Source organism: Adiantum capillus-veneris, chromosome 4, assembly GCF_014529385.1.
Source record: "Adiantum capillus-veneris isolate H3 chromosome 4, ASM1452938v2, whole genome shotgun sequence".
NCBI lineage: Eukaryota > Viridiplantae > Streptophyta > Polypodiopsida > Polypodiales > Pteridaceae > Adiantum > Adiantum capillus-veneris.
Genome location: NC_140934.1, coordinates 55,004,619 through 55,019,995, shown reverse-complemented (window position 1 = coordinate 55,019,995; position 15,377 = coordinate 55,004,619).

Here is a 15,377-nt window from a genome sequence, read left to right as displayed (position 1 = left end):
ATTGGCAAGCCATGGTACTTGAAAATTTGTGAAATGAAGAGGGTTGCCATTTGATGGGCTTTGATAGTCTTTTGACAGGTATAAAATGAGCTTGTTTACTGTACCTGTCTACTATCGTCCATATTCCAGTATTCCCATGGATAGACTTAGGCAATCCAAAGATAAAATCCATGGATATGCTCTCCCATGGTGAATTAGGGATTAATCATCTTCGGCGGGTGATAAATTGACTAACTGCTCCTCCCCAGACGAATCTGACATTTCGAGGTAAGGGCTCCCCAAAGATCCCAAAGTATTAACTCCTACCTGAATAGCTAATGAGGAAATCGGGCCAGCATTCATACCTTCCGATGTTTCGATTGGGCAGATGCAACCATAATGACTGAAATGAATATCTCTAGCTTGAAAACTAGTGGTTCGACGTGTTAACCCGCCGGGACCTACAGAGCTTAATCTTCGTTTATGAACCATTTCAGATAATGGATTTGTTTGGTCCAAAAATTGCGAAAGGGGGTGTGAACCAAAAAACTCCTTGAAAGCTGCTATTACTGGCACGGGTGTCACCAGGAAACGTCGTTGGGCAGTAACTATTTGGTGATGTGGTAGTATAGTAGCAGCCATATAGGTCCGCGATTTACCCCGGAATACCAAATCTTGTTTCACCACATTTGCTTTGTGAAAGCAAAAAAAAAATTAATATCTTTTCATCTCCCCCCCCCCTCCCCCCAGCTACCCCCATAAATTACTATACTATTAACTTTACTAAGTTACCAAGAAATCTACTAAGTTACCAATCAGAGTAATTCATAACTACCCATTCCCCGGAACTCTTATGGGGATTTGCTCCCCGGGTTGCCAAAAAGGTTTTACCCGTTCTCACTAATGAATAATCTTGGTGAATGGCCATGACCTGGCCAGATTGGAAACATGTCCGATCTCGATGTAGATATCGACTTCCACTGATCGGTAGTCCTAGACTAATTAACACGATTTCTCGACTAAACACAAGAAGGTTTGTCCAAGAAACCTTTTTTAACATAAAAATTTATGGGGCATTTCAGTAGTAATTTACTTTCATCAATCAGATAGAAATCTTGATGTTCCGACTTATCTATCGAATAATCAACGAAACCTTTTCTGGTAGAAAGGTTTTTGCCGCCGAGTGATAGGTGATGGGGAATCGATGAACAAGAAATAGGTGACAAAGTCCCCACTAGACCTACCTCCTCAGCTTTACTCTGGCCGAGATTGGAACTTGCTTTTCTAGTTTTAATCCATCCCTCTTCAACATTTGGATTTGCATAATTTTCTGAAATACATTTAGAACTCAGTGAGATCTTTTTTTTATTCTCGCCGATTCAGAAGAAACCATCTTCTGACCCGTAGAAGTATTGGCAAGGGTTGAAGCAATCCAAGTTGCTTCCCTCTATCAAATTTTGTCTTTTGGCATACCACACATTTAGAAACATACTCTTGTATGCTCACTTTCATGGTAGGCCAATAGAAATATGTTTCAATTCCCTTTAAGGTAGACTGAATCCCTCTATGCCCCGCATAAGGTGGAGCATGAGATTCATACATTACTTTTTCACGTAGTGAGTTAGTAACGCTTAGTCTATTGCCATAGAGAAGGTAACCATCTTGTAAAGTAAATGGTTCTTCTTTCTTCCCTAATGCAAGGGCTGAAATCACATCTCTAAAATCGGGATCAATAGCATACTCATCTATCATTGAAGATAGATCATTGTGAGTTGCTATGGAAACCGCAATTCACTCTCGGCCATCTTGAGAGTGCATCAGCTACTTGATTATGCTTGCCAGCAATGTGAGCAATATGAAAATGAAATTGCGAAAGGAAATTTGCCCACCTCATTTGTTTGTCGGAGAGCTTGGTCTGCGTCATGAAGTACTTAAGACTTTGGTGATCCATTCGCAGAATGAAAGGAGTCCCCAATAAATAGTGCTTCCATGAGTCTAAGGCATGTAGAACTGCAAGGAGTTCCTTTTCATATATGCCTAGAGCTTGCTCAACAGGGTCGAGCCTCCGACTCTCATAGCCTATGGCGTGCCCTTCTTGGAGCAAAACAGGTCCAAGGCAATCACCACAAGCATCACATTGGACCTCAAATGGTTTTGAGAGATCCGGTAGTGTAAGCACACGTTGAGAGATAAGCTTTTCGAAAGCATTGTTCTCCTTAGCAAACCATGTATACCTAACGCTTTTCTTTGTTAGGTCATGTAATGGTCCCGCAATTTGTGAGAACTTTTCTATGAAGCGTCTATAGTATGGACACATACCTATAAAGCTTCTTAGTTCATGAAGATTCCTTGGTTTAGGCCATCCTTTTATTACCTCTAACTTTAATGGATCCATTTTGATGACATCTAGAGAGATAATGTGACCTAAATACTGAATCTCTTGCAAGAAAAATTCACTTTTCTTTCGATTAACATAAAGTTTATTCTCTCTTAAAACTTGAAATATTACCTGGAGGTGTTGCTTGTATTCGTCTAATGAATTAGAGTAGATGATAATATCATCAAAGAACACTCCAGTGAAGGTTCAATGAGGCCTGAACAGCTTCTCCATCAACCGGTTGAATGTGGCTGGTGCATTGGTCAAGCCAAAAGGCATGACAATGTATTCGTAAAGACCAAATGTGGTGCGAAATGCGGTCTGTACAATGTCTTGATCAACTATCCTTATTTGATGATAGCCACTTTTTAGGTCAATCCTACTGAAGTAGGTCGATCCTTGTAGCTTATCAAATAGGTCTTCTACCCGTGGAACGGGAAACCTATTCTTGATAGTGATCCTATTTAGTGCTCTATAGTCGACACACATACGATATGTGCCATCTTTATTTTGCACTAATAGCACATGTGAGAAAAATGGAGATGAGCTAGGCCTAACCATGCCCTTCTCAATTAACTCATGCACTTGCCGCATAATCTCCTCTTGTTGATCTTGAGAAACTCTATAAGGAGGTTTGTTAGGCGGTGAACTTCCTGGAAGAAGTTCAATTGCATGGTCATCATTACCTCGTTTAGGAGGTAGCTCACAAGGGATGTCGTCAATAAAAACATCTTGAAACCCCTTGAGAAAATTGGATAACTCTAATTCCTTTTGGTTGCTTTTATTTTCTTTTGCTAAAGCATTAGGTTCATTTTGAGAATCTTTAACAAAAATCATGTACACGGAAATAGAGCTCTTTATTGACTTGTTGAAAGCTGGTGTATGTACAATGGGGATAGTGTTACCCATTTCCTTAGCATCTATATACATATGTCTTTTTCCCTGAACTTAAAGGAGATTCTCCTTTCAAGAAATTTAACATCGGTAGCCAGGCGGTCAAACCATGGTGCCCCTAGGATTACATCCTCATGCTTGAGAGGAGAGATAAAGAAGTCCTCTTTGTCCACATAGCCTTGGACATGAAGCCTCAATTTCCCGATTAAGGGAGTGACTGAAGCTTCTTACCCCTTGAAGGCACTGTCTGTGGGTAGGACATCTCCCATCTCGTAGGATTGTATGCCTAGCTTGGTGGCCAACTCTATAGATATCAAATTGTGAGTAGAACCAGGGTCAAAGAGAATAAAAGCATCATGTTCTCTTACCTTTCCCCAAGCATGGCATAGAGGAGATCCTTTGTGATGAGTTTGGTGAGTCTCCTCCTCTTGGATTTCAACCAAGGAATCTCTAGGAGGATCTTGGCGGTTGTTCTTTTGGGGACAAGTGCGGTACGCATGCCCTTGTTCGCCGCACTTGAAACACCGGTTATCCTTGCGATAACACTCAAGCTCTTCAGGAGAGAGTTTGTTCTTACCTTTGTAAACTCCCTTCTCTTTAGCTTTGTTGGAGTTGCCCTTAGGAGACTTTTGGACATTCTCCTTCCCCTTAGGCTCATTGGAACCCTTGTTTTCCGGGGGCTTATTATTTCTTTTAGCCCCCGTTTGGAAATTTATTCGTGAGGCCACCATAGTATGGTGTATTACCGCCGATATGGTACGTGGCCTTTGGGAGTTGGCATACTCCGCCATTTCTTTGGTTAAGCCCGCACAAAATTGTTGCTTTTGCTCTCCAAAATCCAACTTTTTGAAGACAGTGGCTTTGAGTTGTAGGTCCCAAAACTTGTCTACATATTTGTGGATGGATTCATAGGGAGAGAGCTTTAAGCTTCGCCATTCGGTGAGTACTTTGTCTTTGGCATCGGTGGCCAAAAACTGCTTCATAATGGAAGCTCTTAAAGCTTTCGATGTTCGTGGAGCTTCACCGTTGGCTCGTAGGCTAGACCACCATTGTCTGGCGGACTTTTGAAAGTACATAGCTACATGGCGTAGCTTAGAGGACTCCGTGAAGCCCTCATCTCCAAATGCCGCATCGAATTGCTGGATAAAGGCCAAGACTTTGTCCGTCGCACCAAAGGTGCCATCATAGGTAAGGAAAGAGATGCTCTTCCCTCCCTCTTTGAACTTCTTCAGCTTGGATGACCTCTTCCATGCGGCATAGGATTTCCTATGGCCTCTTCTTTTTGATGGTTCAAAGGTTGCATCATCACTTTCTTTAGAAGGTGAAGAATTTGAAGAAGGTGGAGAAGAGGGTGACCTCTTTCTCACCTTTTTCTTGTCTTGATCTTCGTCGTCTTCACCATCACTTTCATAAGAGGAAGAGAATGAAGAAGATGGAGAAGAGGGTGTCCTCTTTCTCGCCTTTTTCTTCTCTTGCTTTTTATCATCCCTCTTTGAATTATGGTGTGGAGAAGAGTGTGATGGTCTTCTCCGCTTTGGTGGTGATGGAGAGCGTTTAGCCCGCCGTCTTCGTGGAGCCATCTCTGTCGAGGTGGCGGGAGACTCACTTCTTTCTCATTCCTTCGGTGGAGGCTCTTGAGTTCTCCTTTGGGAAGGAGATGCATCATCAAGAAGTAAATTCTTGAGCCCTTCATACGGATTCTCTTCTTCTTCCCGAATTAGAGAGAGACCTCTTTTGGTAGTCTCACAAGGAGGCTTCCTAGGTGTTCTCTCGTCATGGTGATGATCTTGGAGAATCCCGTGAGCACGGAGCTGCCGTTGCACTTCACTTTGGAGAGATGGATTGCCCATGGCTTATTGAAGCCTAGAAACAAGATAGTTAACAAGCATCGGAGCATCATTAGTAGCTTGCTCATTAGCAAAATCAAAGTTATCAACATTAATTTCACTCTCTTTACTATTGTCAGACATTCTAACAACTTTTAGGTGTAAACTTTTAGGTGTACTTTGGCACTTCAAGCCCTAGTTGCTACTCCTCTTTACCCCTTTAGAAAAAGAACTCAAGATACTGTACCAGCGGCTCGAATACCATTAATTGCAAGGAATAGAAGAGAGGGTCTTTCAACACCAAAACAACACCGGCTCCTGTCAAGCTTCTAATAGTTCAATAGTGGTTAAGCCGTAGGCAAGCCCCGTAGGACTCCACTATTAAGACCATAGCTCTCGACGGTGATGCCCCGTTATCTGCACGAAGGCAGGCGCACTGCAAGGCTGAAAAATCCCTATTCTACTTACTCACAGGGAATTAATAATACCAACCATTTATAGCTAGCTTGAGGACCTCCCTTCTTGAGCAAGAAAAGAGAAACCTTGTGCTCTGATACCAATGTAACATTTAATGGTCTAAAAACTTATGTGTAGCGGAAATCAGCATGAACATAGTGGGCATTTCATTAGAATAGATTCCTAATGAGAATTACAAGAGTGCTTGGGTGGAGAGAGCAACAAAAAGCATAACACCTAGTTAGATAGCATCAACAATACTTTCAAAAGAGAGAGAAATTAAGCTGTTGACAACAATTGAGGACCGGATTTGCATGGATCCGGTTCCCCCTCCAAAAGGCTTTGTTTATGGTTTCTCCCATCAAGAGAGACATTGTACAATACAATTCTTTGTGTTCCTTCAAGACTAGCTAGTGCAATGAAGATGAAAGCTTCATGCACTAAGCAAAACACTTAGCAAACACAACTTTCATTACGAAAATTTTGAACTCATTTTTGGGCCTTTTAAGAGTGCCACATCATCAAAGTTGTACAAAAGAAAGAAACCCGGTAGACCCCTCTAAATATTGCTTAGAACCCCATGATATGACCTATCATTGGAAAGTTCTTGAAAAATGGATTCTAAAGACCCAAGGTCCGAAAAGTTTGGATGACTTCTATGAAAGTTATGCCATTTTTTTTCAATCAGCCTGGTTTTGTTACCGTTACGGTAATCTAAAATCACCTTTTTCTAGATATACATGAAGGCAATGTCCGATGCATGCATGCTATATATCAATAGATAGCATTTGAAGAGTAGATTCTAAATATCCAACCTCCGACAAGTTTGGATCTTATTTGCAAAAAATTTACCGATCCCCACTTTTTGAAAGCTATGCCACATCAACAATTCTTACAAGGCCCATTTTTTAGTCCAAACTTTTCCTAATGTAATTATCCCCGTTCTCAGACCCAAGACCTCACACACCTTCGAAGATGGTGAGAGCTAGCAGGGTATGAGAGTAGATTGAGAGGAAGAAGGAGTATCTTACGAGAAAGATGTATATTTCCTCACATAATCACTCATATTAGCATAGTTCACCTTAGTAATTAGCTTGGTAGAGGAGATGAGCATGCATTGAAGCTTGGCTCTTGGTTGGATTTGCATCCACATGCCAAGAGTGTGTCGATGTAGGCTTCTATCTCACAAGCTTGGAGTAGGTGATGAGCTCTCCATTAAGAGATAGTCTTCTCTTTCTTCACACATGAGATTGTGTGAGTGTGTGTGTGATAATGCCTTGCAAAAATCGGGTCGTCTTTATTTCAGGCACCTTAATCACCTTCTCATGTACCCTATAAGTGAGAATCCCTGCCAATTGTGTACACACACTATCTTCTACCTTGAAAGAGTATTGGAACTCTTGCAACTCCATAATCCACTTAGAGATCCCAGTACTAAGATTCATTTGAGATGACACCCAAGGGAACAAATTTTTTGCAATGAGAATTACAAAAGGTTTTGGTAGCGAGTAGGATCTAAGCTTTCTCACCGCAAACATGGGAGAAATCATCATGAGTTCTGCTTCTGTGTAGACTCTCTCCAAAAGCATTCATGTCCCTACTAGCAAAGTAGATGGTCCGCATCCTCGTACTATGGGGATCTTGTTGTAATAAAACCGCACCAATTGGGGATGCGGTAGGTAGTAGACACAAATCTTTGGAGGTCTCTGAGAGCACGATCACAAGATGTTGCTAAGAGAAAGATCAAGAAAAGGTAAAGGCAAGGGCAATGGTGATGTTGCACAGAGAGAGAGAGAGAGAGAGAGAGAGAGAGAGAGAGAGAGAGAGAGAGAGAGAGAGAGAGTCCTTCTCTAATCAACAACCTTTAATTACTTTTCGATCTCTTTCTCTGCAAAATTGGCCATTGCCTCCTTGCCCACTTCTCTTTCAAGTTTCTCCTTTCCTTGGGTGGGCAAATTCTACTTGTTGTGTCAACTTTTGCAAAGGATGAAGCAACTCCGAAGCTAAGTGAATGAAGCGTGACATATACTTCACCTTTTGAATGAATGAGATGACCTCTTTGAGATTCTTGGGTGATGGGAGCTCAATAAGAGCCTTTGCCTTTGAAGGATCCACCTCAATGCCTTTATAGGAAACCTTGTGACCGAGCAAGATCACTTCATCCTCACCTATGTGACATTTGTCGGGATTGAGCTGACCTCCCATGTCGTAAATTTTTTTAAAACCTTCTTCTACCTTTTGTAGATGCAATGATTTTGAGCTATAAATGCAAAAATCATCAATGAACACCCTAATTTACTTTCCAAAAAATGCTTGAAACACCATGTTCATGAAACGTCGAAAAGTTGCAGGAGCATTTGTAGGCCAAATGGAATGACTCTAAAATCATAACAACCCCAAGGAGTGATGAAGGTTGTTTTTGATTGATCCTACAATGCGATACCTATTTGAGAGTAACTTGAATAGCCATCACAGACAGTGTACTTCTCATGACCAGCTACCTCATTTAATATCTCATCCTGAAATGGGAGGGGAAAGTGATCTCTTTCTATTGCCTCATTTAGTGGATGGTAATCCATACACACCCTCTACTTGCCGTTCTTCTTGGGAGTGAAAACAACGGGAGAGACCCACTCTGAATTCTCCACTGGATAAATGAAACCTACTGCTAGAAGCTTTCTTACCTCCTTGAGTAAAGCCTGCTCCTTGATGACTCCTAACCTTCGTAGATTTTGAGCCTTAGGTGTAGCCTCTGGCTTTAGTTCGATCTTGTGTTGAACATCATCTACTCCACGCACGTTGGTGTAGTCTTTAGCAAGAAGCCTAGGAAATTTCCTTAAAACACATTTGAACTCCTCTCTTTCATCCTTCATAAGTGTTGTAGATAACATACCTTCTAACGTTCCTTCATCTTCCACATTTTGGTTCTCTTGAGGACTTACCTCCTCCAAGCCTGGGCAAGAGGTTTCTTGGTTGCTTGGCTTAAACCTTACCTCCATGACTTCAATGGAAGATTACTCTTCTGTAGTGCTACCTCTACCTTCTTTTTTTGAAGTGCTATCAGTCCAATCTTCCTCCGTCTCACTTTGCGATGATTCTTCATGTAGCTCCTCTTGACATTGCTCCTTCATGTCAAAGACGGCCTTCTTATGATTGTCATTCTTGCAGGTCAACTTTCCACTTTCCAAATCTTGCAAAGCTTGCATTTTGATTAGCCATGGTCTTCCTAGGATAAATGGATAGCCACTCCTTGGTTGGCATAACATAAAAATCCACTGCCTTCTTAATGCCAAAGGACTCCACAAAAATATTTTTACAAATGCCTACACACCTAGCCTTACTATTGTTTGCCATCTTGACTTTGATTTCAGGAGTCTCATGGATGTGCATGCCTAGTCTTTGCATGAGTCCCTCTGTCATGATGCAAATTTGTGCACCCCCATCCACTAGACCTTTCCTAACCAATCTTCCTTTGATGTAACAATCTAGAACAAGTGTAATATCCTCATTCATTTCAGCTTGTGAAATTTTTACAACATGCACACTCTCTTTTACCTTTCTTCTAGTGCTAACTGCCTTCATTAAATCCCTCCTAACTTGTGGACATAATGCAATAAATTGAAGCCATGAGATATTAGGACCCTTACCTCTCATGTCTTCGTTGTATGGAGCCATACCATGTCCAAGGGGGAAGTCTTGGAGGTTGATACGACGTCGAGTTCACTTGGCTTCCTTGGTCTCCTTCGCCTTCTTTTCTCATCCATGGTCGCTTTGTGACGTGACTCCTTCTTTTTCCTTACCTTTTCCACGGCCACGCTTAATGCCATTTTCTTCCATGTCCAACTCATTTGAATTTTTCACCTCTACCACATGCACATTTGGAGCTGGAAAAGGTGGAACTCTTTCCACTCCTTGTGGAGGTGGTCTTGCTCCATTTGGCCTTTGTAGAAGCCGTGGTTGTTGACTAGTTCCTTCAACTGCAATCATCACTGGGTAATTCAAGTTAGGTCTCCCTGGCTCCCCACAGGGCCAAGAACAATTATACATCCCATGTCTAGACTCTCCTCAATTCCAGCATTGCAAGAGTCGCCTAGGTCGTGGGTCACGCTCTTCTGCTTTCTTTGTTTGTACCTTGGGACCTACAGCCTGTGCAAGGTGTATTGACAAGTTATTAAGGATTCATTTAACTTTTCAATTACCTCTCTTGCTACCTCAGGAATCTCTCTAGATGTTGATGCTTGCAATTTTCCCTTAGGTCTAGGCCCCTCTATTGGAACCTCTCCTCTTAGACACTTGAGTTTCCTATACTTCTCAACAACCCTAGTTTCAGCTACAACAAAGGTAGCAGGTGCACCCGCCTCAACTTTTATCTTGAGTGTGGGAAAGAGATCAGCTATGAACCTCTCCTTCTTTAGGAAATTTGCACCATCACCAGGGTTAGAAACATTTCTCACCCATACAGTGTAATGGAAATTGTCTATGAACTTTGGAAGTAGCGGAATTAGGAAATTAGGTGAAGCACTTTTAAGAGATTACTTTGTGAGCATAGTGGTGAACTTAGTTGATGGTAGCAACATAAACATGGTACTTAGTTAACTTGGCATGAACTAATACTTTTGAGAGAGAGAGAGAGAGAGAGAGAGAGAGAGAGAGAGAGAGAGTTTAGAGAACATGACAATAGTTGAGGACCAGATTCATATGGAGCTGGTCCCCCCTCCAATAGGCACTTCTATTATAGTTTCTCCCATCAAGAGAGACTTGGTACAATACAATCTTTGTGTTCCTTGTGACCTAGGTGATGCAATGAAGATGGAAAGCCTCATGCATCACAAACATAACATAAACTTGAAGAAAGCATTAATTATCCCAAGGCCTCAAACACCTTCGAAGGTGGAGAGAGCTAGCGGGGAATGAGTATAGGGAAGAGGAAGAAGAAACATTCCATAGGAGAAAGAAGTAGTTCCTCACTTATCATTACTCTTCTTGCTAGCATACATGATAGGATAGTAATGGAGATGGAAAAGATGGAAATCTTAAGCATTGAATCTTGGCTCTTGGTTGGATTTGCATTCCATAGCCAAGAGTGTTGGTGTAGGCTTTCACTCTCACGAGCTTGGAGAAGGAGGTGGTGTTCCTCAATTTTCACCAAGTGAGAATGGTCCCTCAAATGAGTGTGTTTGATGGTCTATATCCCCCTAGCACCCCCCCCTCCTTGCTTTGGGCGAGTTGTGACCCTACTACATGTTGCAAGCTCATTGGATCCCTCTCCCCCTAGCCAATCACATGCAACATGCAGTCAAGTACATGGGTAGTCTTTTGACAAGTGTCCTCCTTACCCCTTAGAGAGAGAGAACTTGAAAATATCTAGATATTTGTTAGATGGAAGTAGAAGCTCATTGGACCCCTCTTTAGCCCAACCAATAGCATTCAAGCACCCATGTGGTTAAGCTTAGTGAGAGTCTGACATGTGTCCCATGTGCTCTTTTAGAATTCCCCTAACTTTGAGATTTTTATGCATAGGAAGTTTCTCAAGCAACTTCCTCATTAAGTGAGTAGGTTCTCTTTTTGACTCAAGCATCCTTATCCCCATGCATAGGAAGTTTCTCAAGCAACTTCCTCATTAAATGTGACAAGTACCTCAAGTACCTTAGTCATTAAGCATGACAAGCACCTTAGGTGGAGTTCCCACCTCAAGCACAGCCCTAGCTTGCTTAAGGTTCCCACCTCAAGCACATTCCTAGCTTGCCTAAGTTTAGGTCGGGTTTCCACCTCAAGCACAACCCTAGCTTGCTTAAGGTCAAAGGAACTTTTAACACTAACCATTGGAGTTCTCTAATGAAGCTAACCCTAAGGTCTTTTAAGCTTCATTAGTTAACCTTGCTCTTTGACATACCATCTCTCATTTGGGCCCCTTTTCCATTGTCCCCGTGTTGAGATAGATCCGTAAGCACATGTTTATATTCTAACCCTTGTTCCCGTTTATTATGCCATATTAAATGATCAGTTTAATATGAGAAAATCATTTGGGTTGGTTAGATATTAGATATTTGATGACACTACCTCTCTCTTTAAATCATAGTCGTCCTCGACTATGAGGTAAAAGAGATAAAGTCATAATCATTAGTCAATTTGTCTTAGTGGGTAGAGGATCCCTTTTGACCCTACAACATCATTCCAAGATGGATGACTAATCCATTTGGTGCTTCGGAGACATAGCTGCCGCAAACATGTCTGCTCTTTAGTCCATTTCATCCTCCCAAGTAGAGTGACAATTTCTACATGGTGTTTGAGAGATGTCGTCATCCCAAACATGATTCTTAGTATGCATACTACTTAAATTTGTGCACAATAAAGAGAGAATTAGTCTTATAAGACTAAAACATTAATCATTTAATAGAAACATGTACATTTGGTTACTCTAATGTAGCATTGTAAGCATTGACGAGGTTCATAGTATCCTTAAGCTGGATTCCTTGCATCCATCTAGCATCTTCAAAAGGATAATTTTTTAACTTAATAAGATACCGTCGGCGGATAATCTTACCATGTCGTAGTACCTTGTCTTCATGCCGAAGGATAGCTTCGGGTTGTAGTACCTCTTCTTGATCTTCGATTTCGGGAGGGTCTTCAATAATTGGTTCATTTGGAGGATCTCCTTTGTAGGGCTTGAGTAGGCTCACATGAAAAGCATTGTGTATGAGCCAATGGCTAGGTAACTTAAGTTGATAAGCTACCTCATTGATTGGCTTCAAAATTTGAAAAGGACCATAGTATCTTTTTGCTAGTTTAGCATAATACTTTTGATGGCCCGTAGGGTTTTTGCCCGTCGTTTGCCTCAATCGAGCTTTAGGAAACTTAAGTAAGACCCAATCATTTTCTTTGAACGTTAAAGCCCTTCTGTGCTTGTCAGCGGCAGCTTTTTGCCTTAGTTGGGAGATGGATATAGCCTCCTTAATCTTTTGAAAATATGTTTGCAGGTCACGGCTATACTCATCGGCAATGAAGATCTTCCCATGTACTTTGAGTAGCAAGGGACTTTTAGGTCTTCCTTCTATGATTTCAAAAGGTGCTTTTCCCGTAGAAGTATGGATAGTATTATTATACGCATACTCTACAAGAGGTAAGTACTTTTCCCATTGTGAGCGTTGATCTACTTTTGTGGCATAGGTCTTTAGTAGATCAAGAATTGTAAGATTGGCTATCTCACTTTGGCCATCCGTTTGTGGGTGATAGGCCGCAATCTTGTACCTAGATTTTCGAAGAGACCTTTCAAAAAATTAATGGTCATTCTAGGATCTCTATCTGACACGATGGACGTTGGCAATCCATGGTGTTTGAAAATATGTGATATGAAGAGAGTTGCCATTTGGTGTGCCTTAATAGTCTTCTTGACAGGGATAAAGTGTGCTTGCTTGCTAAACCTATCGACTATTGTCCATATTCCCCTATTCCCATGGATAGATTTTGGTAATCCAAAGATAAAATCCATGGATATACTCTCCCATGGTGAATTAGGAGTTGGCAATGTCTGGAGTAATCCAGGTTGCTTCCCTCTATCATACTTGGTCTTTTGGCATACTACACATTTTGAAACATAATCTTGTATGTCCACTTTCATGGTAGGCCAATAAAAGTACGTCTCTACTCCTCGAAGAGTAGGTTGAATGCCTCTATGCCCCGTAAGATGAATGGAGTCTCCAATAGATAGTTCTTGCATGTGTCTAGGGCATGTAGAACAACTAACAGCTCTTTCTCATAGATGCCTAAGACCCGTTCATCCGTGTTGAGCCTTCGACTCTCATAGGCTATGGCATGCCCTTCTTGAAGCAAGACTGATCCAAGGCAATCACCACAAGCATCACATTGGACCTCAAATGGCTTTGAGAGATCCGGAAGCATAAGGACTGGTTGGGAGATAAGCTTCTCTTTGAGCTTGTCAAATCACTTTGCTCCTTAGCATTCCATGAATACTTAACGTTTTTCTTTGTTAAGTCATGTAATGGTCCTACTATTTGAGAGAATTTTGCTATGAAGCGTCTATAGTATGCACACATACCAATAAAGCTTCTTAGCTCATGTAGATTCCTTGGATTAGGCCATGCTTTTATTACCTCCAACTTTGATGGATCCATACGGATACCATCTCGAGAGGTAATGTGACCTAAGTATTGAATCTCTTGAAGGAAAAATTCACTTTTCTTTTGATTGAGAAAAAGCTTATTCTCCCTTAATGCTTGAAAAATCACTTGGAGATGTTGCTTGTGTTCCTCCAAGGAATTGGAGTAGATGATTATATCATCAAAGAACACTCCAGTGAATTTACGGTAGGGTCTAAAAATTTTCTCCATTAATTGATTGAATGTAGCTGGTGCATTAGTCAAGCCAAAAGGCATGACTAGATATTCATAAAGTCCAAACGTTGTACGAAATGCAATCTTTAGGATATCTTCATTCATTATCCTTATTTGATGGTAGCCACTTTTAAGGTCAATCCTACTGAAGTAGGTAGAGCCTTGTAGCTTATCACACAGATCTTCTACCCGGGGTACGGGAAATCTGTTTTTGATAGTGATATGGTTTAGTGCATGATAGTCCACACACATGCGGTATGTACCATCTTTCTTTTGCACTAAAAGGACTGGAGAGCAAAAGGGAGAGGAGCTAGGCCTCACCATTCCTTTGTCTACCAATTCTTGTACTTGGCTCATGATCTCCTCTTGTTGAGCTTGTGAAACTCAATAGGGAGGTTTCTTAGGCGGTGAGCTTCCTGATAGGAGCTCAATTCAATGGTCATCATCCCCTTGTTTTGGAGGTAAGTCCATAGGGATATCATCAATGAACACATCTTGGAATCCTTTTAGAAAGTTAGACAAGTCTAACTCTTCTTAATTCCTACCATTCACCTTTGATGAAACATTAGGACCTTTTTGGGATTCTTTGACAAAAATCATGTACGCAAAAACTGAACTTTTCATTGATTTATCAAGGGCGAGAGGATTTACAAGTGGTATAGTACAACTAGACTCTTTAGAATCTATATACATATTCTTTCCCCTGTAGGTGAAGTAGATTCTTCTTTCAGGGAACTTCATGTTGGCAGCCATGCGGTTGAACCATGGTATCCCTAGGATAACATCCTCATGTTGGAGAGGAGAGATGAAGAAGTCTTCTTTGTCGACATAGCTTTGGACATGAAGCCTCAACTTTTCAATGAAGGGAGTAATGGAGGCTTCTTGTCCCTTGAAAGCGGCATCGGCCGTTACACCATCTCCCATCTCAAAAGCTTGAATGCCCAACTTGGTGGCCGACTCCATTGATATGAAGTTGAGAGCAGAACCAGGGTCAAACAAGATGAAAGCATCATGCTCCCTTACCTTTCCCCAAGCATAGGAGAGAGGTGATCTTGCAATGAGTATCGTCTTTTGGAGCTTCGATAGTGGAAGCTCTAGGAGTCTCATTGCCAGCATTTCTTTTGGGGCAAGAACGATAGCCATGTCCTTGCTCCCCACAACATTTGTGATCCTTGCAAAAAGTTTCAAGCTCTTCAGGAGAGAGTTTATTTTTACCTTTGTATACTCCTTTCTCCTTGGACCGATTGTTGTTGTTGTTGTTGGAATGGTTGTGGGAAAAAATTTTGGGCATTAATTTTTCCCTTTGCATCACTTTTGTCTTTACTTTCCATGGGTTTGACATTCTGTCTAACCCCTTGTTGGAAATTGATGCGTGAAGCAACCATGGTATGGTGGATTACTTTGCTGATAGAGTCATACCGTTGAGAGTTGACATACTCGGCCATCTCTTCAGGTAATCCCGCACAAAATTGTTGTTTTTGCTCAGCAAATTCT